The sequence below is a fragment of the Mauremys mutica genome, unplaced genomic scaffold, assembly GCF_020497125.1.
Source record: "Mauremys mutica isolate MM-2020 ecotype Southern unplaced genomic scaffold, ASM2049712v1 Super-Scaffold_100251, whole genome shotgun sequence".
Lineage (NCBI taxonomy): Eukaryota > Metazoa > Chordata > Testudines > Geoemydidae > Mauremys > Mauremys mutica.
This window is the reverse complement of record NW_025423295.1, coordinates 57,687-81,494: the sequence shown is the minus strand read 5'-3', so window position 1 is coordinate 81,494 and position 23,808 is coordinate 57,687. Positions and strand designations below refer to the sequence as shown.

The 23,808-nt window shown below is 50.0% G+C and overlaps 3 non-coding genes across 3 annotated transcripts; all 3 read right to left on the bottom strand.

Annotated features, from left to right (window-relative positions):
• Positions 1-1,179: 1,179 nt before the first annotated feature.
• Positions 1,180-1,251, bottom strand: TRNAE-UUC. The gene has a single exon. It is a non-coding gene; the product is annotated as a tRNA-Glu (tRNA).
• A 651-nt stretch (positions 1,252-1,902) lies between these two features.
• TRNAK-CUU lies at positions 1,903-1,975 on the bottom strand. Its single transcript has one exon. It is a non-coding gene; the product is annotated as a tRNA-Lys (tRNA).
• A 17,814-nt stretch (positions 1,976-19,789) lies between these two features.
• On the bottom strand, positions 19,790-19,871 carry TRNAS-GCU. Its single transcript has one exon. It is a non-coding gene; the product is annotated as a tRNA-Ser (tRNA).
• Between the last annotated feature and the right edge of the window lie 3,937 nt (positions 19,872-23,808).

Sequence of the window (23,808 nt, the reverse complement as noted above, 5' to 3'; positions counted from 1 at the left end):
AGAGGGTTAAATTCACAACTCTTTCAACTCCCAGAGCCCTTCCACAGCACAGATGATTTGTATACACCTTCACCGTGAGCCAAATTGGCAGGTTTCCGGGAGCCCTGTGAGTCCGATGTTGTTTTAGTCTCCCTGCTGATTTATTAGGAGAATAAAAGATGGACACCAGAACTGAGGCAGACTACGGACACCGCATTCTGAGAAAACAATGGTGAACCTCCAACTCCAGCAGTGTGGGCCACATAGACAAGTAACCAGCACCCACAATCTTTACAAGCTTTTTTCCAAAATAACTCATCTTTTGGAAAAATAGGTTGAGCCTTTTTGACAATCTGGCTAAAGATTTTAGTGCCTAACTGGGAGCCTAGTTCTTCTGAAAATCTGGCCCTAGCGGTGGGTGTGAGACCTTCTGAAAATTCTGGCCAATGTGTCTGGAAGCTCCAAGAACCATCGCAACTTTGAGCATTTACTAGAACAGGATGAACAAAACCTTCCTTCCTTGACCTACAATCACCTTGATTCCAGGTTGAGGTTTCAAGAGAATTGATTTGATTCTTAGATGCAATGCGAAACAAACACCCTCCTGTAGACATTGGAAGAGGGAGGCTGAAATGGATCTGCCACTAAACCACGTTGCCTTTCATCAGTAGCCATCTGAGCAAGAGGGTAACCACTGGCCTAGAGGTGAAAGGCCCATAGCCCATGCTCAGAAGCCTTCAGCGGCTAAATCTTAGGAATGGAAAAGCTTAATGATCTTTCTCCGGGGTGGTTACTTCCAAAGACTTGTATATAGCGCTGGGTGAAAGGTTTTTGGATGAATATTATATTTAGTGAAATATTTTGGTGGACCCAAAATGATTGTTTGGTTTGGTTTGGTTTCACCAAGAAAAGTGAAAAGAAAAAAAAAGATCTTGGGTCAAAGTGCAATGTTGTTCTAATTTAGGTTAGGCTAGGTAAGAAGGAAAAACTAAATTGTTTGCACAAGTAAGTGTATTTGTGTAAAAGGGTGCAGAGGCTGGGCTTTAAGGGGCAGATAGCCATATTGTAGTAGTTGGAAGCTTTGCTTTCCCCATGGCCTCCAAAGAGTTTCCAAGCATTCTGAAGGAGGCCAGGAAGTTGCATTCTTCCGGTTGAACTCTAAGCGAGGAAGGGAAGGTAGACTTTTGTTGAAGAGGGTAACTCCCTGACCAGGAATCGAACCCGGGCCGTGGCGGTGAAAGCGCCAAATCCTAACCACTAGACCACCAGGGAGATTGCATTTGGGGGGTTGGGCTTGACTTTCTATGCCTACTTTCTGTCCAACTGAGGCCATTCGTTCGTCTTCAAAGAGGGTTAACACAAGCTCTGAGCTCTTCGTTTCCTTACAGTTCCCTTCCTATTTTTAGCACTGATATGAAAAAGAAACAGAAAACATATTAAAACAATTTCCAGTATTGTTATACATTGAGGCCATGTCTTTTTTTTTTTTTAAACAGTTTTATTGCTATCTTGTTTTACTCTCCATGGGCTTACAGAAATGTACGAGGGATGAATAAGATGTGGTTGGAATCGTCAGCCTTAAGCAATCTCCATCCCAATGAAGAGGGCTGGTGGAGGATTTGAGAAAGAAGCAGTTATCTCAACTACTGAGCGCTGGCAAAGATATAGAAATAAGTAGAGAAGCTCTAGATGGCTGCTCAGGGGGTGGGGGGCAATCAGCTTGTGAAAGGTTATTTTTTCCCTCTCTTGCCTGGGCTAGAAGAGACTCAACTCTCTTAGGACCATGGAATTGTCAATGTGTCTTGTCTTCATGATGTACTAAAGGTCTGAGACCGCCTCAGCTGGTTGAGAGGAGAAAGAGTGGATTCTGTTATGCTCTGAGACTCTAAAGGAGAGAGTGATGTCGAAGAGTGTAAGACCAAACGCCCAATGTGGGGCTTGAACCCATGACCCTAAGATTAAGAGTCTCATGCTCTACCGACTGAGCTAGTCAGGCTAGGCCTCAAGGGGTTGCAAAGGCACAGACAGTGCAAAAGAAGAGCGAAGGAAGTTTCTTTGCGTGCTGAGATTCGTTTCCTGACATTTGCCTTCTTTCCTGGTTCCTTCGCTCTCCAGCTAGCAAACAGGGCCCGTTCCAAGGCTAGTTATATGCTGGTGTCTAGACCAGAGAAGTGGGGTTCATCTAGCAGCTGCTCAGAGAAACCTGGGTGGGAGGGTGGAATTTAGGATTCTCCCACCAGGAGGAGGTGCTGTTTCTCAGAAAAAGCTTCTCAGCGCCCAAAGAGGGGGCAGAGAAGACAGTTCCCCGCCGGCCGCCAGACACATCTTTTCGCAGGGAATCAGAACCCCCTGGGGTAAAACTCCTCCAAGGATGTGCGGCTCCAGGAATGTCAGAGAAGGGAAGGACTGTTTGCTTTAGGAGGTGGGTGCGGGAACCTGCAGGTCCTTAGGTCCCTCCAGCGTCCGATGAAAGCATTTGGGGGGAAGGGGCCGGGGTAGACAAAGACAGGAAAGACGGGCTTGCAGCTCCTGTGCAAACACCATGTTGCCAGCGGTCCAAGAGAAGCGGGTGGGGGTTCGAGCATTTTGGCTGCTTCCTGAGGGCACGGAACTCACAACCTGGCAGTGCTCAGAGCCCCATTCCTCGGGAGTTTTCTTTGTGTTGGTCTTGTGATGCTGAGGGAGGAAGCTGAAGCATCATTTGAGTTTGTTTCAGTGCCTTCGATTGGGCTGAGGTTGTGACCCTGAGCACAGGGGTTCCAGCTCTTAACCCCTGAGGGAATGGACAATGGACCAACTTTTCTCTGAGTCCTGAAGCTGGGCTGCAGCCTGGCCTAGGAGGCAGCCCTATTGGTTGACCTACTGGCCCAAAGTCACTTGGGTGGTGTTGGTGTTCCCCAGGGATGCTGAAGGGCCTAAGGGAGGAAGGCTCAATGCTCCCCCCTATCAGTCAGGGCGGAAGAGGAGGGCTGCAAGAGTGAGCAGGTTGATGGCTCCGCCTTCTAGCGTTCGGTTGGGGACGAGGTGGGGAATGTGAACTGGGAGAAATGGTTTCTGTCCTGTGAGGAATGGCTCAGCCAGTGGCGTAAGTGGACCTCGTCATTATCTACAAGGTTGTGATGCTCAAGACCCATCTGTGGGGAATTTCCTCAGCCATGTATTTCCCCCTGCTCCACGAGTGCTGCTGAGACCGAACACGGTGGCCTTCCACTTCTTGTGGGGCAATAGGACGTCCCCACCTAGTCAGGAGAAGTGTGGCTTTTCTGCCGTATTAGAAGGGGGGTTGGGCCTGGTGGGCTTTGAAGCCTTGTACGGCTCTACTGTTTTGTGTTTCAATTTTCAGTGGGTGGCTGAGCTGGAGGGCAGGTCAGGCCCGAGGGGAATGGTGGGGCAAATGCAAAGACCGCAACTGACTCTTCCGATATGGCCGTATTTTCTTTTTACCCCACTGGGTGCAGCACCGGGTATGGGATGGCCGATGGTGGGGGAAGGGGGAGCCCCCCCCTCTAGTTTTCTTCTACCCCCACCTTACACCCTACACAATTTTCAGTGGATGGCTAGGTGGAAGGTGCTTGCAGAATGGCTTCATCCGCAACAGTGGCCGCCCTCACAGCAGCGGCGGCCACAGCAGCGAGTCCCCCACCCCCCTTTGGCTCAGTCTGAACAGAGGTCAATGTACCACTGGGTGAGACAGGCCAATTTTAGGGAGCTTCCTCTGAAGGTGAGCAACTGTCCCCAGAACTTACTGACAGGAGCTGTAAAGTATTTGCAAATGTGCACGGCAGCATGTGCAGAGCAAAGGCTGCCCAGGGGCACTGTGTCAGGCTCTGGCACCGCTTGAGACAATGGACCATCTTTAGCCACCAGGCAACCCAGGATCTACGGCAGGAATGGGGTGAGGAAGCAAGTCAAGCTGAGCAAAGCAGGCAAAAATTCATCTCCCCTTCATGGGCGCTCGCAATGATGCCCTTTTTGTGTGCCAGGGCTGACAAAAACCTCCCAGACAGAGAAGCAGCAGGCCAAAAAGCCCTCTACACCAACATTCCACACAAAGATGGATTACAAGCCGTCAGGAATAGTATCCCCGATAATGTCACGGCAAACCTGGTGCCTGAACTTTGTGACTTTGTCCTCACCCATAACTATTTCAGATTTGGGGACAATGTATACCTTCAAGTCAGTGGCAGTGCTATGGGTACCCGCATGGCCCCACAGTATGCCAACATTTTTATGGCTGACTTAGAACAACGCTTCCTCAGCTCTCATCCTCTAATGCCCCTACTCTACTTGCACTACACTGATGACATCTTCATCATCTGGACCCATGGAAAAGAAAACCCTTGAGGAATTCCACCATGATTTCAACAATTTCCATCCCACCATCAACCTCAGCCTGGACCAGTCCACACAAGAAATCCACTTCCTGGACACTACAGTGCTAATAAGCGATGGTCACATAAACACCACCCTATACCGTAAACCTACTGACCATTATACTTACCTACATGCCTCCAGCTTTCACCAGAGCACACCACACAATCCACTGTCTACAGCCAAGCTCTAAGATACAACCGCATTTGCTCCAATCCCTCAGACAGAAACAAACACCTACAAGATCTGTATCAAGTGTTCTTACAAGTACACTACCCACCTGCTGAAGTGAGGAAACAGATTGACAGAGCCAGAAGAGTACCCAGAAGTCACCTATTACAGGACAGGCCCAACAAAGAAAGGAACAGAACCCCACTAGCCGTCACCTTCAGCCCCCAACTGAAACCTCTCCATTGCATCATCAAGGATCTACTACCGATCCCTCACTCTCACAGATCTTGGGAGACAGGCCAGTCCTGGCTTACAGACAGCCCCCCAACCTGAAGCAAATACTTAACAGCAACCACACAACAAAAACACTAACCCAGGAACCTATCCTTGCAACAGAGCCCATTGCCAACTCTGTCCACATATCTATTCAGGGGACACCATCATAGGACCTACTCACATCAGCCACACTATCAGAGGCTCATTCACCTGCACATCTACCAATGTGATATATGCTATTATGTGCCAGCAATGCCCCTCTGCCATGTACATTGGCCAAACCAGACAGTCTCTACGTAAAAGAATAAATGGACATAAATCACATGTCAAGAATTATAACATTCAAAAACCAGTTGGAGAACACTTCAGTTTCTCTGGTCACTCATTTACAGACCTAAAAGTCGCAATATTACAACAAATAACCTTCAAAAACAGACTCCCACGAGAGATGCTGAATTGGAATTAATTTGCAAACTGGACACCATTAAATTAGGCTTGAATAAAGACTGGGAGTGGATGGGACATTACACAAAGTCAAACTATTTCCCCATGTTTATTTGTCCCCCTGCTGTTACTCACACCTTCCTGTCAACTGTTGGAAATGGGCCGTCCCAATTATCACTACAAAAGGTTTTTTTCTCCTGCTGATAATAGCTCACCTTAACTGCCCACTCTCATTATAGTGTGTATGGCAACACCCATTTTTTCATGTTCTCTGTGTGTATATATATATATATATATATGTATCTTCCTGCTGCATTTTCCACTGCATGCATCTGATGAAGTGGGTTTTAGCCCACAAAAGCTTTTGCTCAAATAAATTTGTAAGTCCCTAAAGTGCCACAAGTATTCCTCGTTCTTTTTGCAGATAAATGAATGGAGGTTAAGTCCATGAATGGCTATTAGCCAGGCTGGGTAAGGAATGGTGTCCCTAGCCTGTGTTTGTCAGAGGGTGGAGATGGATGGCAGGAGAGAGATCATTTGGTCATTACCTGTTAGGTTCAGTCCCTCTGGGGCACCGGGCATTGACCACTGTTGGCAGATAGGATGTGGGGTGGGATGGACCATTGGTCTGACCCAGTATGGCCATTCTTATGGTCTTATGAAGGGAGGGGCAAAGCTTTGCAAGAGAGTTTCTGTAGTGTGGTGGTTATCATGTTTGCCTAACACACAAAAGTTCCCTGGTTCAAAACCAGGCAGAAACATGCTGCCTTAATTTTCCCAGCTCCTGCTGTTGTAGGAGCAGCAGTGATTTCTATGCTCAAAAGGTCTCTTATACTTCCCCCGCTCCCACTTTTGTCTCCTCTCCCTCTCTGAATGCCTGTGAAGTGCCTTTTCCCCCTCCTGCTCCCTCCTGGATTGCTCGTGGGATGAATGGGCTGGTTGAAGAGCAGAAGAGCTCCCAGGTAGACAAGGTGTCTGGGACTCTAATTAGGCAGCGATCACACACCCAGAGCATGGACACTGCCCAAGGTGGAGTGTGACCAACCAGATGCAGCCAAGTCATCTCTAGTCGCAGGCCACTAGGTGCAGGTCCTTAAAAGGGGAAGGGGCCCTGTGCTCAGGAGAGCACTCACAAGCTTGTATCTCCAGTGAATGCCCTTTGCCCAGACCACCTGGCCAGTGGTTCTCTGCGTTGTATTTCATTGTGCCTCAGGAAGACTTACCTTCATCGCACCATCCATAGCTGTGCTGTGGGACACTTACCTTGCAGAATCCTGACATCTCCAGTGCTGTGCATGTCCTGGGAGCATAAGTGTGAGTGTGACACCCCCCACTTCTTCTTTTGAGCTTAGCTGTCAGTATAATAACTGTGCTGCTTTCTGCCAAACGCTGGTGGGTCATTAGTCCTCCCTACGCTTACTAGCTGGCCCAATTTTGGGTAACACCTGCGATAAACTCAACCCCTGCAGGGCAGAGGGTGGTGAAATGAGGTGAGAAAAAGCCTTGGCATCAGCAGGGGAAAGCTAGAGGATCTGGGCCGGTCACCTTTTGAAGCCTTGTGGCTTGGTCTCCTCTGCACTTGGAGATTGGCCTATGGCGGCCGACTCTTCCTGCTGCCTCCTCTGCGTGACATGCCAAAGGAGGAAGTGAGGCGGGTATGGGGCAAAAGAGGAAAGTCGAGCTGAGGAAGGCAGGGCAGAAGCTAAGTGTCTCAGGGTGGCTAAGTGGGGTTAGTAGAGTGTCACCATTCGTTCTGCAAAGCCTGGGGAGGTGCGGTTGGCTGCGGGGAGGTAGAATCCTGTGCCTGCCTCTTGGCTTCCCAGGGATGGCTACTTGCAGCCCAGGAGAAGAAAGACGGTTCTGGGTGAAAGGATGACAAGCAAAGCTCTGGGAGGAAATTTGGGTGCGGGCTCTGCGCTGGGGGAGGGGATTGGGGTGCAGGAGGGGTGGCGCTTACCCCGGGCACTGCAGCTCCCAAAGTGACCGGTACACACAACCCTGCGGCAGCAGCTCCTAGGTGGGCGGGGCCAGGGGGGTCTCTGTGTGCCGCTGCCTGCAGGCGCTGCCCCCAGAGCTCCCATTGGCTGCAGTTCCTGGGCAATGGGAGCTGCGGAGTTGGTACTCAGGGCAGGGGCAGTGAATGGAGACACTCCCCTTGCCCCAGGGGATGCTGGGACATGCCGGCCATTTCTGGGAGTAGCACGGAGGGACGGAGGCAGAGTGGGCAGGGAACCATCTCAGTGCTGCTGGCACATTTCTGCACACCCATGGGGGGAGGGGAGCAGAGGGCCTCCATGTGCTGCCTGGGGTAGGGGCAGTGCACAGAGCTGCCTCCCCTCCCAGGTCTATTACAGGAGTGGGTGGGTGGGGTCTTTTGGCCTGCACGGTGCAGCAGGTCGGACTAGATGATCACACTGGTCCCTTCTACCTTAAAGGCTCTGAATCTAAAAGGGAGAGGGAAGTAAAGAATTTAAAATAAATAAATAAACCAAACATTGTAATACCAGGATAACTCCAACAGCTCATTGTATAGTCCCGCCCCTTTCTTCCTTCCTTGTGTGTTGAATGACCTGCAGGACATTGATTCTCTCATTCCATTGCTAAACTGATACAATGTGACTGAAATTAAACCAATTCCCAGTAGAGAAAACATCACTTACCTGCATTGGCTGGGAACCAAACCCAGGTCAACTGCTTGGAAGGGAGCTATGCTCACCACTATACCACCAATGCATCTGGCAAAAGTGTTCCTTATGCTTGCCCAATGAGGCTAGACCAGCATTGAGGAGCTTTTCTGCCTATTAAAATGTACTGGATGCTCATCAGTTAAAAAAAACCCACCTCCATCTTCACTTGGGTTTGAACCATCAGCCTTTCAATTAGCCACCAAAGTTGTTAATCACAGGGTGTGTCTACACTACGGGATTATTCCAATTTTACATAAACTGTTTTTTGGAAAGATTGTATAAAGTCAAGTGCACACGGCCACACTAAGCACATTAATTCAGCGGTGTGCGTCTATGTACCGAGGCTAGCGTCGATTTCCAGAGCGTTGCACTGTGGGTAGCTATCCCATAGCTATCCCATAGTTCCCACAGTCTCCCCCGCCCATTGGAATTCTGGGTTGAGATCCCAATGGCTGATGGGGCAAAAACAGTGTCGTGAGTGATTCTGGGTAAATGTCATCACTCAATGCTCCCTTCGTGAAATAAACAGCAGACAATCATTTCGTACCGTATTCCCTGGATTGCCCGGGCAGACGCCATAGCACAGCAACCATGGAGCCCGTTCAGCCTTTTTTCACTGTCACCGTATGTCTACTGGATGGTGCTGACAGACGCGGTACTGCAGCACTACACAGCAGCATCCCCTTGCCTTTTGCAAGTTAGCAAAGATGGTTACCAGCCATACCGTCCCGTCTGCTGCTTTGCAAGTTGACAATGACAGTTGCTAGTTATACTGAACCATTTGCTGCTGTCATGGGTGCTCCTGGCTGGCCTTGGTGAGGTTGGCTGGGGGGCATATGGACAAAAATGGGAATGACTCCCCAGGTCATTCTCTTCTTTAAGTTTTGTCTAAAGGGAGAGTCAGTCCTGTCTAGACTATCAGGCAAGCCTACAAAAGAACCAGAGAAGCAAATGGCCGATACAAGTCAGAGCCCCAGACATCCCGCATAAATGATGAGCTGCATGCCATTCTAGGGGGTGCTCCTGCAACAACCCCACCCATTGCTTCCCTCCTCCCCCACCCCTACTGGGCTACCGTGGCAGTTATCCCCCCATTTGTGTGATGAAGTAATAAAGAATGCAGGAATATGAAACAACACTGACTTTATTGCCTCTGCAAGTAGAGCTCAAAGGGGGCGGGGAGGGCAGCATCCAGCTGCTATGTTATTCCAGGCAGGAGTGAATCTCCATTAGACAAAGCTTAAAGAAAAGAATGACCTGGGAGTCATTCCCATTTTTGCTCAGGCGCCCCTGGGCGACCTCACCGAGGCCAGCCAGGAGCACTCACGGGATGACGATGACAGACACCAGTCCTACTGTACTGTCTGCCGTCCGCAAGGGAAGGGAAGGGAAGGGGATGCTGCTGTGTAGCGCTGCAGCACCACATCTGCAAGCAGCATCCAGTAGACATATGGTGACATTGAAGAAAGGCGAGAAATTATTTTTTTCCCTTTGCTTTCACGGGGGGAGTGGGGGGGGGGGCGACGACATATACCCTGAACCACCCGCAACAATGTTTTTGACCCTTCAGGCTTTGGGAACTCAGCCAAGAATTCAAATGCTTTTCGGAGAGTGTGGGAACTGTGGGATAGCTACAGTCATCAGTCACCTCTCCCTCCGTGAGTGTCCATTTCATTCTTCAGCTTTCTGGTACGCTTGTCTCAGCTCCTTAAGTTTCAGCACTGTGTGGAGTCCCTGTTGTGGCCTCTGTCCATCATAGCCTTGGAGATTTTTTCAAATGTTTTGGCATTTTGTCTTTTGGAACGGAGTTCTGATAGAACAGATTCATCTCCCCATACAGAGATCAGCTTCAGTATCTCCCGTACAGTCCATGCTGGAGCTCTTTTTTGATTCTGGGACTGCATGGTCACCTGTGCTGATCGGCGCTCCACGCTGGGCAATCAGGAAATGAAATTCAAAAGTTCGGAGGGCTTTTCCTGTCAACCTGGCCAGTGCATCCGAGTTCAGATTGCTGTCCAGAGCGGTCACAGTGGTGCACTGTGGGATAGCGGCCGGAGGCCAATACCGTCAAATTGCGGCCACACTAACCCTAATCTGATATGGCAATACCGATTTCAACGCTACTCCCCTTGTCCGGGAGGAGTACAGATATCAGTTTTAAGAGTCCTTTATATCGATATAAAGGGCTTGGTTGTATGGACGGGTGCAGGGTTAATGTGATTTAACGCTGCTAAATTCTATATAAACTCGTAGTGTTATCATCTAGTGGAACAAGCTCCGCAAGGGACGTGGTTAATTCCCCATCACTGCCCTGTGTAAATCAAGACCGCAGCTCTTGCTGCAAGACACCTGGTGTGTGGGTGTCCCTGTTCCCCCTTCAGAACCTCTGGTACATGGTGCTTCCCTCCTCCCAGTTCAAGATCCCCATCATGTGGGTGCTCCCATCCAGGATCTCTGGTGGGTGTCTCTGTTCCCCACCCCATGAGCTAGCTCCTGTGTGTGGTTTCCCCTGCCTGCCCCCATCCGGGATCTGTGGGTGTCTCTGTTCTCCTTTTCAAGATCCATGTTGCAGGGGGGCGTCCCTCCCCCCAAGTCAGAATCCCCAGCATGTGGGTGCTCCCATCCCCCCATCCAGGCCCTGCGGGGGGTGTCTGTATAAAAAGAGACCGTGTCTCACTGTCTTGCCCAGGCTACGCTGTAGGGGCTATTCACAGGCGCAATCCCACTACTGATCGGCTCAGGAGTTTTGACCTGCTCTGTTTCCGACCTTGGCCGATTCACCCCTCCTTAGGCAACCTGGGGATCCCAAGCTTCCCCGGGATCACCATATTGATTCTGAGCTTAGTGCAGACACCCGATCGGCACAGCCCCTGACCAGGTCAGAGAGAGGAGCAGGATTCCCATTTTGTTTCCCGCTCTTGTTTTCTTGACTAGTTTCTCCTCTGCACCAACTTGCTCTTTTATTTTGTGAGCCTGGCTAGCTCAGTTGGCAGAGCATCAGACTTTTAATCTAAGAGTCCAAGGTTCAAGTCCCTGGTCAGGTGATAAACTACTCATCAAGATCTTAAACTGTCTTTCTCACATCCTCTTTGATGTTACTTTTTCTCTTCAGGATTTTCCCTTTCCTCAGAAGGGCCTTTTTGTGTGTGGCTTTGAAGGGCCAACTTCCTGACAGCCCCTCTGTCCTTGCAGCCTGGAGGAATAAAGGCCTCTGGGCATAGAGCATGTTCCTCCCTTGCGCACACACACACATACAAACACACAGAATATCCCTAAGGAATTAGAATCACCTGCTGCCTTCCCCTGTCCTGCTGGATCCACAAATGAAGATGCTCTTCAGCCTAAACCCATGTCCCCTCTTTTCCCAGTGCCCCTCAGACCCAACCCTCAGTCCTTCCTATGCTCACTGCTCCTCACTCCCAACCAGAGCCTGCTCCTCTTCACCCTTCTCTGTCCCAACCCACAGCCCCCTCCTATTCCCAGTGCCCCTCAATCCCAACCCACAGGCCCCTCCTATTCCCAGTGCCTCTCAATCCCAACCCACAGCCCCCTCCTATTCCCAATGCCCCTTAATCCCAACCACAGCTCCCTCCTTCCCTCCAGCAGCAGGTGCTTCAGACCCCCTCAGGAAGATTTTCTTGCAAGGTTTCGTGTATGAGTCTGCATGTGGATTTTACAGTATGTTGGAAATAGGTTGGGTTGTTTGCCGAAATGATCATTTTTGGCTGGTGTTGGATTCCCAGTCTCCATATTATAGGGGCAAGAGAAATAAAGGGTTGTTATCCTTGTTGTGTGAATCGAGGGCAGCACAACTGTGCTTGGCAGACCCCGACTGAGGGACTCACCCTCAATTCAATAGCACTTGCTAGGCAGGGGACAGGGGCTCCAAAGCCAAGTGGGCTGGGGTCTGTGTCTCAATACTAAAATTTAGATGTTAGACCAACCTTAGGACAGGGGGGCAGTGGAGGGATGAGTGAGTCCCTAGACACCATAGTGAGTACGGGACATTCTTATTTCCCCCTTTTCCACCCAGGAGGGAAGATGAACTCTACAGAGGCACCTCTGGGCTTGCACTGACTAATGGCAACAGCTGTGAGTGGGGTGCAGAGGGTTGGGCTCATGTTAAAGGACTTTTGGTTGCTGGACTTACGAACCGTAGGGAGAAGGACACTGCCCAGCTTATTTGGGGAATGGGACTTTCCCTCGTGGTTTATGTTATGTGTTGGGGCTGCTGACATGACTTCTGCTAACCCTGGGCTTACATTGCAGTGTAGACATACCCTGAGAGGGCATCGATACTGTGACAAAATCCCGCTGGCCCGGCTGGCCTGGATGATCTGATTTGGGCTCCTGGGGCTCAGACTGGAGCCCAGGCTCGGAGACCCTCACCCCTCGTGGGGTCTCGGAGGCTGGGATCAGGCCCAAGTGTCTACACTGTAATTTTATAACCCTGCAGCACAAGCCCCACAAGCCTGAATCAAGTGACCCAGGGTTTGAGAATAGTGACTTGGGTGTGTTAATGGCAGTGTAGACATAATGCTAGGCTATGTCCACACTGCAATGAAACACCCACGGCTGTCCCGTGCCAGTGCAGGCTCCCAGGCTAGGGCCGTGGGGTGGTAAATTTGCAGTGTAGACATCTCGGCTCAGGCTCAATACCGGGCTCTGGACCCCCCAAGGTTGGGAGGGAGTTTAGCAAGCGAAAAAGGTCAAATGGGAGTGGAGTATTACCCTGGACTCAATGACATTTCTCCATTGGTCTGTCTGCTTTGGGGCAGGGACAATAACACATCCTGCTGCTTTCGTTATTTGAAAGGGCAGTTTAGGATTTTCATTCTCACACACGGTGCACAAAGCAGGACTCAACACTCAGTGCAAACTAAATGAGCTGCCCACAGATTCTGGCAGCCACAATGAGGCATTTGGTGTGAGAGCCCAGACCTGCCCTTGTCCCAGAGGAAGCAGGATCATCTGTGACAGGCTGGAACACTGACTTATCAGCTCTTAACTCCCAAACTTTCAGTAATTCTGTTATCAGTGCTTGTGAGTATGATTTAAACAACCATACCAGGCTGGACAGACCAAAGAGCTCTGTGTTTTGTCCTCCCACAATAGCCAATACCAGGTTGCCCAAGAGTTAGTCAACAAGGCACCACTAGGAGTTGAACCCAGGATCTTCTATTTACAAGACAGGTGCTTTAGCCAGCTAAGCCATGGTGCCTGCCTGTGTCAACAACACAGTGTCTGCCCACACCTGACTCCCTGCCATCCCCACTGGGGCCTGAAAAGCTTTGCTTGTGTTTGGATTCTGCAAAGCAGAGGAGCAGGTGAGGTTTTCCTTGCAAGCTGTGTGTGTGTTTGTGTGTGTGAATCTTTGGCCAGGTCTGCACTACAAGGTTACTTCAGCATCATTATATTGCTCAGATGTGTGAAAAACACACAACGCTCCCTCGGTCAGCAGTTTTTGGCTGGTGCACACACTGCAATGCCACGTCTGCCGACAAAATTGCCCTGTTTTGGTGACAAAATAAAACCACCTCGACGAGAGGCCTAGTGCTTTTTGCAGCAAACTTAAAGTGACAAATGTCACTGTAAATGCTGCTGGTCATTATATCACCATAACTGGCCTCCACCAGTATCCCACCATGCCTGCCGTGAACTCACCTGCCCTGCATTCCTGCTACAGAGGCTGGGCCCCTCCCCTTTCATAGCTCCAGAAAGTTCTGACAGCTGAGCCACTAGCTACACCGGGATTAGGTTGATAGAACTGCATTGCCAGCCCAAGTAATGTAATTACACCAACCTAATTTTGTAGTGTAGACCTGTCCAAAGAATCACACACACACCTTGGGAGCAAAACTTCATCTGCTCCTCTGCTTTATAGAATACAAACACGAACAACACTTGTCAGGGCCCAGTGGGGATTGGCAGAGAGTCAGGTGTGGGCCATCTTTATCCCAGGAGAGATGGACTCTAAGGGTACGTCTCCATTGCAATGTAAGCCCAGGTGTGGCACGCTGTGCTCAGAGCAGCACCGGGAAGCCCTATATTCACCACTCTCATATAATGATGACATGGTTTGTTCAAAGTCTGCCTTGTGACGTATCATTTCAAAAGTCTTGATCTGTTGAACATTAATATCGTGTTGGATTGTGTGTGCTCGCATTGGTTGGGAAGTTATAAAGCTTTGCTCTGTGTGTGTTACTGAAATATGTTATGAGGTTGAGAAATGCCCCCCACCAGCCTTTCAGGTGTGACAAGGGAGGAGCCAGACTCGCTGCTGGCCCATTGAAGGGATCCACACTCCCAAGGACTAGCCCAGGAACCGTGTACAATGCAGACTTCTCCAAGGGTACGTCTACACTACAAGACTATTTCGAATCTACTTAATTCGAATTGTGGAATCGACCTTATGAAGTCGAATTTGTGTATCCACACTAAATACACTAATTCGACTGTCTGAGTCCACAGTAACGGGGCCAGCGTCGTCTTTGGAAGCGGTGCACTGTGGGAAGCTATCCCACAGTTCCCGCACTCCCCGCTGCCCATTGGAATCCTGGGATTTCCCCCCAATGTATGCTGGGGGGAAAAATGTGTCGAGCGTGGTTTTGGGTAACTGTCATCATTGAACCGTCAATCACGCCCTCTCTCCCTCCCTGGAAGCGCCTGCGGGCACTCTGTTCATGCACTTTTCTGCTCAGTGACACCACGGGCGCCACAGCACTTTGAGCACGGATCCCGCTGCAGTTATGGCCATTGTCAACTCCTCGCACCTTATCGTCCACCTCTTCCACAGTCAGCTGCTGAGAAATAGGGCTACTTTTCAATGGTGCTGTGAGCACTGGTAGACCATGGGGGACGTTTTACCAACATCAACGTCGGGTGGCCAGGCAAAGTTCATGACGTGCGTGTTTTCAGGAACTCTGGTCTGTTTAGACGCCTGCAGGAAGGTAGTTTCTTCCCGGACCACAAAATAACTCTTGGGGATGTGCAGATGCCTATAGTGATCGTCGGGGACCCAGCCTACCCGCTAATGCCCTGGCTCGTGAAGCCCTATGCAGGCGCCTTGCACAGCGACAAGGAATTCTTCAAGTACCAGCGAGCAGTGAGCAGCGTGACCTGTGACTGTTCAGTTTCTTTACAGAGAAGCTGAAGCTGCCCCTGTTTCTTTACCAAGTGACTGTTGACTAGCATCTGCAGTTACATACCCCGCCCACCCCGCTTTCCCAACTTCCAACACACGTTTAAAAATAAAATACATGTTCCACTGTAACTTTACAAAGGTTTCTTTATTGATGACTTTGCGTTACAGGGTTGAAACTGGGACACGGACTGTGCTGGGTAGGGTGTGCAGTGATGTAAAGACTGCCTGTAAACTCGAGGAATGACAGGCTCCTGCTCCAAGAGCGGTCTGCAGTGCCGGACTGGATGTTTCAACGGAGCCTGCCATCCCTCCTTTTTGGGACTCTGTGTGCGGGGGCTATGTGGCCTTTTGGCGGGGGAGGACGGATACAGATTCCTCTGCTGCGTGGCTCTGTGGTCCAGGACAGGGACCGTTGCATGAGATCTGTAACCCCCCTCCCCCGCTACAAAGTCACGTACCCCCCCACCCACACAGAACCTGCAAACCACCTCCCATACCGACCAGGGTGCCTACTGACTGCAGTGTGTGTGTGACCTGCTGCTGATCTTGCCCCCATGTCTGTACCCTGGTAAAGGTGATTGTCCTGTCACATTACCAACCCCCTTCCCCCCCTTCAAACACAGTCTCCTCTAAAAGAACATGATGGAAACAGTAATTAACAGAAAAGTATTTTTTATTATCAACTAGACAGTTAGGGGATGAAACTGGGATGGGGGCTTGGGTGAGGCGGGAAGGAAAGGACTTTTCAAAATTTAGGGTATGAGAGCTTTTGGGTACTTGAGCACTCTGCTGGGGTACAGTGACAGTTTACACGGCCTCTGGCGCCCCTCCTTCTGGTTATTTTGGGTGAGGGGGGTATGGGACTTTGTGGCGGGGGAGGGCGGTTGCAGATACACTGCAGGGGGGCTCTGTCCTCCTGCCGGAGGTCCTGCAGAACATGCACAAGGCGCAGGAACATGCCCGTTTGCTCTCTCATTAGTCCAAGCAGCGTTTGAGTCGCCTGCTTGTCTTCCTCACGCCACCTCTCCTCCCGTTCGCTGTGTGAGCGCTGGTACAGAGACAGGGTCTCCCTCCACTGGCTCTGCTGGTCCGCGTCATCTCAGGAGCACCCCATAAGTTCTGCGAACATCTCGTCCCGTGTCTTTTTATTTCGCCGCCTAATTTTTGCCAGCCTCTGTGAGGGGGATGCTGTGGCGGGTCTGGAGACAGTCCAAGCTGTGTGATGGGAAAAAGGGAGTGAATTCCTTGCCAAGATAAATGTTTGCGAACAATGAACACAGTCTAGTCTGTCTCTGTGAATTCTGGGTTGAGATCCCAGTGCCTGATGGGGCAAAAACCATTTTCGTGGGTGGTTCTGGGTAAATGTCATCAGCCATCCCTTCCTCCGGGAAAGCTACAGCAGACAATCATTTCAAGCCCGTTTTCCCTGGATTGCACCGGCAGACGCCACAGCGTGGAAACCATGGATCCTGTTTTGCCTTTTGTGCCTGTCACCGTATGTGTACCAGATGCCGCTGATAGAGGCGGTCCAGCAGCGCTACACAGCAGCATGCTTTTGCTTTTGCATGACAGCAGAGATGGTTACCAGCCATATTGTACCATCTACCACACCATAAATTGGTAATAAGACGGGCATGGCTACCAGTTCTTTTGCGCTGCACCATTTGCTGCTGTCATAAGTGCCCCTGGCTGCTCTTAACCAGGGGTGCAAAAGCCAAAACTGGGAATGACTCCCTGAGTCAATTCCTCCTTTTTGGTATCTAAAAATAGAATCAGTCCTGCCTAGAATATGGGCAAGTGTACTAGAGAACCACTGTATCAGACAACCAGAGAGCACAGCTGTTCTGTGTCAGATCCTGCATAGATTATGAGCTGTATGGTATTCACAGGGGGTGCTCCTGCAACAACCCCACCTGTTCATTCCATTCTTCCCCAGCATTCCTGGGCTACCATAGCATTGTCCCCGCACTTGTTTGATGAAGTAATAAAGAATGCAGGAATAAAACACAGTGACTTGTTAGTGAAAAATGAGTGGAAGGCAGCCTCCAGTTGCTATGATAGTCCAGATAGGACATTAAGGAGTGTGGAGGAGAGGAGCCCAGCATCCTGCTGCTAGTCCAGGGGCAATTGAATCTTTTCTTTCCACATGAAGGGTGGGGGCTGATGAAGCGCAGCCCCCTGTTGCTATGATGATGATGGTTATCAGCCATATTGTACCATCTACCAGGAAAAATTAGGGCCAGGCGCCCTTAATTGACCTAACAGATGGTAGTCTGCATGGTTACCAGTCCTTTTGCACTGCCCCATATGCCAATAGGCTGATGATGACAATGGATATCAATCCTATTGTACCACCAGCCATCCATAGCGTGGGGGGAGCAGGGATGTTGGTGTTGAGTGCTGCACCATCGCGTCTATCTGCAGCATTCAGTAAAGATACGGTGACATGTAAAAGAGTCAAGAGAGGATTGTTTTCCCTTTCACTTCTAGGGGTGGGTGGGGGGTTGCGTAAATTGCCTAGCTATGCCCTGACCCACCGCGGACACTGTTTTTGACCCTAGAAGCATTTGGAGCTCAGCCAGGAATGCAAATACTTTTCGGAGACAGCAGGAACTGTGGGATACCTTGCATCCTCAGTCCCCCCTCCCTCCATGAGCGTCCATTTGATTCTTTGGGTTTCCGTTACGCTCGTCACGCAGCAGAGTGCTGAGTCTCTGCTATGCCGTCTGTCCGGAGATTTTTTAAAAATACTTAGGACCAGGCGTAACATTACAGTACTTCCCCTAATTAGATGCAGGAGTCTCTGAGCGAGATCACCCTGAGGACGGTCACTGAAGGAGTTAGAGAGCGCATGCTGCGTGAAAGCCAGCACAAACCAGGGGACTATGCAGCCGTGCTCGGGGAGGCAATGCTCCCTGAGTAGCTCATGAAAGCCTCGTGCGGAAAAGTGTGCTACCACGGAGCACCCAATAAGGCAGATCTCCCCAGGAGCCTCCTGCGGAGGCTTTTAGATTACCTCCAGGAGAGCTTGGTGGAGATCTCCCAGGAGGATTTCTGTTCTAGCCCCATATATAGAGAGACCTTGTTTTCACATACTTCAGATTCCTGTTATATTAAGAATAAAAGTTTACATGGTTAAAGCACTTACCGAGTGATCCTTCCCCTGATTCATGGTCCGGGTTAATGGCCAGGGACGGTTGGTAGGGGATCTCCGTGACGGTGATGAAGAGATCCTGGCTGTCGGGGAAACCAGTGTTGTAAGCGCTGTTGCCTGCCTCGTCCTCCACAAACCCTTCCTCATCTTCCCCGTCCGCGAACATCGCCAAGGAACTGTCCGTCGACACTGTCCCATCGTCAGAGTCCATGGTCACTGGTGGGGCAGTGGTGGCAGGCTCCGTAGCGTCCGTTTGCCGCTTTGATTTGTTGGTAGCCTTGTCTGGGGTCCTTGATTTTCCCGCGGCGCTGCGTTGCATCCCAGCTGTATCCTCTGTCTCTCATGGCTTTGGAGACCTTCTCGTAGGTCTTTGCATTCCGTTTTTTGGAGCGCAGCTCCAAAAGCACAGCCTCCTCGCCCCACACACCGATCAGATCCAAGAGTTCCCGGTCAGTCTATGCTGGGTCCCTCTTTCTATTCAGAGATTACATGAACTCCTCTGCTGGAGAGCTCTGCATCGCTGCCGGTGCTGCTGAGCTCGCCCCGATGTCCACCCACGAAATGAGATTCTAACTGTCCAGACAGGAAAAGGAATTCAAATTTTCCCAGGACTTTCCTGTGTGGCTGGTCAGAGCATCCGAGCTCGGACTGCTGTCCAGAGTGTCAACAGAGTGGTGCAGTGTGGGATAGCTCCCGGAGCTAGTAAGTTCGATTTGCATCCACACCTAGCCTAATTCGACATAGCCATGTCGAATTTAGCGCTACTCCCCTCGTCGGGGTGGAGTACCGAATTCGAACTAAAGAGCCCTCTAGGTTGAATTAAATGGCTTCCTGGTGTGGACGGGTGCACGGTTAATTCGAATTAACGCTGCTAAATTCGAATTAAAGTCCTAGTGTAGACCAGGCCCAAGATAGCACAGAGACAATGGACACTGCTTGACTCACATGGTAACAAAGGAGCTTCCTAGCAAGTTGGAAGAAACTATGAAAGAGGGGAAGAGACATCATGACTTGGCCTCTCTCCCCCACAACTCAGCAGCTGGAAACACACCTGGAGGACAAAGACTGAACTGAACTGACTCAGAAATCAGAAGAGAATAATAACAATAATACTTGCAAACCAAAGTCCCCAAACAGACTAGTATTCGTTTTTCAGCAGAAAATTTTCAGTTTGGGGAATTTTGTTTTCTCAGTCAGACTTTGCAAAGGGAAGCAGGGAGAAAATGTTTGAGTTGCCTCCTTCAGAACAACTTGGCCTAGACACTAGCTCTGGTTCACTGCTCTGGCCTTGCTCGGGTTGAGGGTATTTTAATAATTTGGGCAGGTCCCAGGGTGTTTGGGGGAGAAGATGAGGATGTTACCTCTTGAGATAAAAACTAAGAAATACAGCACCAGAGAATTTCTTTTTTAAAGAAATCTGGGATTTAGACATTTTATTTAAAGCAAGGGAGTTCTGAGTTTCTGAGAAGGTTTTTGTTTGCAAGAAGCAACATTGTTTGATCTGTCATTGTTCCAAAGGGGGAGATGGTTGTCTACAAAGGAGGGGTGAAAACTAAATGCACCCGATGAGGATGGGATTCGAACCCATGCATGCAGAGCACAATGGATTAGCAGTCCATCACCTTAACCACTCGGCCACCTCATCTGAGTTGTTAGAAAAGGGATAGAAGGAGAAATCTAAGGCCAGCAGAGCTAGGGACAATAAGGCCTTTTTAAATACTAAGCGGAAGCAGGGGCTGAATGAGCTCCCCGCCTCACATCTAGTGAGGACCTGGGGGAAAGACTTCAGGAACAGACCATGTTTGCACAGACACATCTACTCTGCCTAGCTATGCAGCATGATGGGGCCGCTTTCCCAAAATGACCAGTTTCGGCTGATGGTGGGTTACAAATCACTTTAGGATTGAATGGAATGAAATGTTATTATCCTTCCTGCATGAGTGAAGGGCAGCAGAACATACCTAGACCGTCCTGATGGAGGGGTCGGTGGGTGAGAAATAGCTTTTATTGGACTTCATAGAAGTGATTGAGAACGTCATCCTAAACCAGTGGTCCCCAAACATTTCACTCTGTGACCTCTTAGCCATGGCTGTGGCCCCTCAGAAGTCACAGTTGAGAACATGGGCTGGGAGTGGGGCTGTTGCTTGCTGGGGAGAGGGGTGCAGACAGGGGTAAGGGGGTCGGGGTCGAGGCCGAGCTGGGAGCCAGAGGCCCAGGCTGAGGGTGGGGTTGGGGAAGAGCTGGGGCAGAGTGGGGCTGAGGGCTGCTCCCTCCATGGGGGCTGGCTCAGGCCCTGAGGTGCCCCCATGAATGTTCCTCTGTGTCCCCCTAGGAGTCATGCCCCACTATTTGGGGACCACTGAACCCTACTCGCTAATCAGGGGCTAGTGATGCCAAAGCCCAAGGAAAGGGAGAACAAGTGCGGGGCCCCCAGCGCTGGAGCCATGTGAAGGGGCTGCAGAAGAGGGGCAATGGCTGGTGGCTCAGGGAGTTAAGGGCAAAGGGGGCACAGGAGGGGGCAGGAGTTAGGGGTGAAGGAGGTGCAAGGGTTGGGAGTGCAGGAGCTAGCGGTAAAGGGGGAGTGGGGATCATCCAGGGGCAATGGGGAAGTGCCAAAGTACAAGCTTTGCCCAGGGCACCATTTCCCCTAATGCTGGTCTGAGCAAACAATTGGAAATGACCCTTTAGTGAGACCAGAACCATAGTGTAGAAAAGCCCCTTTGTTAAGTGGTGGTGGCTGAGGGCTTAAGGAGATGGGTTAGAAAACAACAGGCATCTCTCTGTGGAAGTTTGATTCTTGCCTGCTAGGCAAGGCTGGGGTGTGGTGTCTCCATGGCTGCACTTTCAGTGTCTGATCTGCCACAGGGAGCCAAGTCTAGACATATTCGGAGGCTCTATGCCAGGGTTTCTCAAACTTCCTTTCACTGCAACCTCCTTCTGCCAAAAAAACCTTACTACATGGCCCTGGAAAGAGGGACCAAGCCCCTCCACACTGGGCAGAGGCAGGGGAGACAAAGCCTGAGCCCTGCCCCAGTGAGGGGAGGGCAAAACCAGAGCTTGAGGGATTCAGCCCTGGGTGGTGGGGCTCAGACGTTTGGCTTCAGCCCCAGGCACCAACAAGTCTAATGCCAGCCCCGGTGACCCCATTAAAACAGGGTTATGACCCACTTTGGGGTCCTGACCCACAGCTTGAGAACCACTGCTCTATGCTGATGGGAGAGAGTTTTCCTGGGGGTGTAGTTAATCCACTTCCCAAGAGCTGGCAGCTATGTCAGTGGGAGAAGCTATATCGGTGGGTGTGCAAGCTGTGGTGTTTACCACATTTAAGAAGTTTAATCAAACCCCATTTTTAAAACCTCCTGTGGTCTCGGAATGGCAAAGGAGCTCGAGGAAGCAGGGTCCGTCCTGAAAAGTCCTGGAGATCACAATTCTATACTCTTGCTGTCATGGGGGCATAGCTCAGTGGTAGAGTGCTTAACTGCTGATCAAGTGGTCCTTAGTTCAAACCCCTGTGTTGTTTTATAACCTTCTTTCTTTTTTCAAAAAAAAGGAAAACATTTTCATTTCCATTCTCCATTATGTTCAGGGGCTCCTCTATACAGGAGTGCTTGATATGAATGTAAATACTCAACATTTTGCTGTCCAAATGCATAAAAACCTAGCAAAGCTGTCCATCAGCTGAAATCAGTTCCAATCCTCTAAGTGTCTAGTTTATGTTTTCATCAATTAAACAAAGGTATCATATGAATGTACATTTGCAGATCCCTCTTCTCCAGGAGCTGTGCTGTGCAGAAGAACAAGCTACAGTTCAGGACTCTGATGACCAAAGAGCCACCAAATGTTCTGAGGGCTTGGGAAAAATGCCTTCTAGTGAGCTATTGAAAGAGCGTAACCTGTTTAGCTTATCAAAAGAAGATTGAAAGGTGAATTCATTGAAGCGTTGAAGGGCCTTCATGGAAAGAATAGATCGGGTATTAAAGGGCTCTTTAATCTAGCAGAGAAAGGCATAACAAGACCCAATGGCTGGAAGGTGAAAAGAGACAAATTCATATTACAAATAAGACACAAATATTCAACAGCTAGAATGATTCGCCACAGGAACAAGCTACCAAGGAAAGTGATGGATTTGCCATCTCCTGATGTCATTTAATGAAGACTAGATGCCTTTCTGGAATGTGTTTGCCCCAAAAGTAGCTATTGTGTCATACAGGAGGCCTGTGATATGCAGGGGGTCAGATTAGATGCTCTAATGGTCTCTTCTGGCCATAAAGTCGACTAATTTCTGAAAAACTGAGTGTAGTATTGGGAGCAGCGTCTGATGTTTTCCTGTCTAGCCGGCTTGCTTCCTAGAACGAATGCTCCTTGAGTGGGGTGATCCCCAGGGAGTAGCTCAAACCTCCACAGTGCCTGGCCAGGGGCAGGACATTAGCACAGCAAGGGAGGGGTGTGGCAGTGACATCACAAAGGCTTTTTGCAGGACCTCAGACTATTAGTCAAAGGTGGTGGGGAGGTGGTGACCTCACAGAGAGATGCTGACATCAGCCAGGCAGGACAGGGGTGAGGGGCCAGGGAAACCTCAGAGACCCCTGTGGCTTTGCTTCAGCCAGTCTCCTTCTCCAGGTCTCTCTTTGAGGAATGAGAGAGTATTCGGGTTCACGGACGTGAGCGCCAGGAGGAACCTCTTTTGAGTTTTCTCCTTTCCTTTTCCTGATTTTACTAGAAAACAGCCGTCCCTGTTTAGAAGGTAAGAGCCTCCTCGAGGTTTGAAACCTGTTCAGTCTGATCCATCTGGTGACAGTTGAATTTTAGGCATGGAAAACAGAAGCTTAAGGAGGCAGAATTTTATTCCGCACCTGGGATTTTGTCCCTTAGAATCACTGGAGACATTGGGGTTTGTCCTTATTATTTCACCTTTTCCTCCATCCCTCCCCCCCTTCTTTCTCTTTGTCTCTTGCTTCTTTTGTCCTTTCACCTGTTCCCCTCCCAACAGCAGGAGCGAGGAGTGTGTGTGTGTTTGAGTGTGTGTGTGTTGCGGGAGAGTGCTCGGCAGCTCCCACTGTGGGAGGTCCACCCAAAAATGTGAGGCTGAAATAGTGCTCGGGCAGTGATCCCCACCGGTGACCTGGGCCATCCTTTGGGCTCTCTGGTGAGAACCCTCAGCCTCCTGTCCTCATTCTCTACCCTGATTGGCTGAGCAGGGGGTTATTGACAGGGAGGAGATTCCGGTCCTTGTTGTTCTCTTTTAAGCCCAAGGAAATAAGTCAGAACCACTTATATATTTGATGAATTTTGCTGTTTCTCTGCATTAATTGTCTCTGAGCAGTTCATGATTCTCTCTAACATTGCAGTTCTCCTCAAATACTTGCTGAATAATTACTGTGAACTGTTGTTGGTCTGGAGCTCATCTGAGAGCACTTTATTCAATGTGTGAAATTCAAGATCCGATGGCTTGTTTGAAAATCTGGGCTCTTGGGTCCTATTCCCAACTCTGCCCCTGGCTGGCTGTGTGACCTAAGACAAGTGAATTCTCCTTTCTCAGCCTTAGCTTCTCCCTCTTTCAAGTAGGGATAGTAATGATCTGC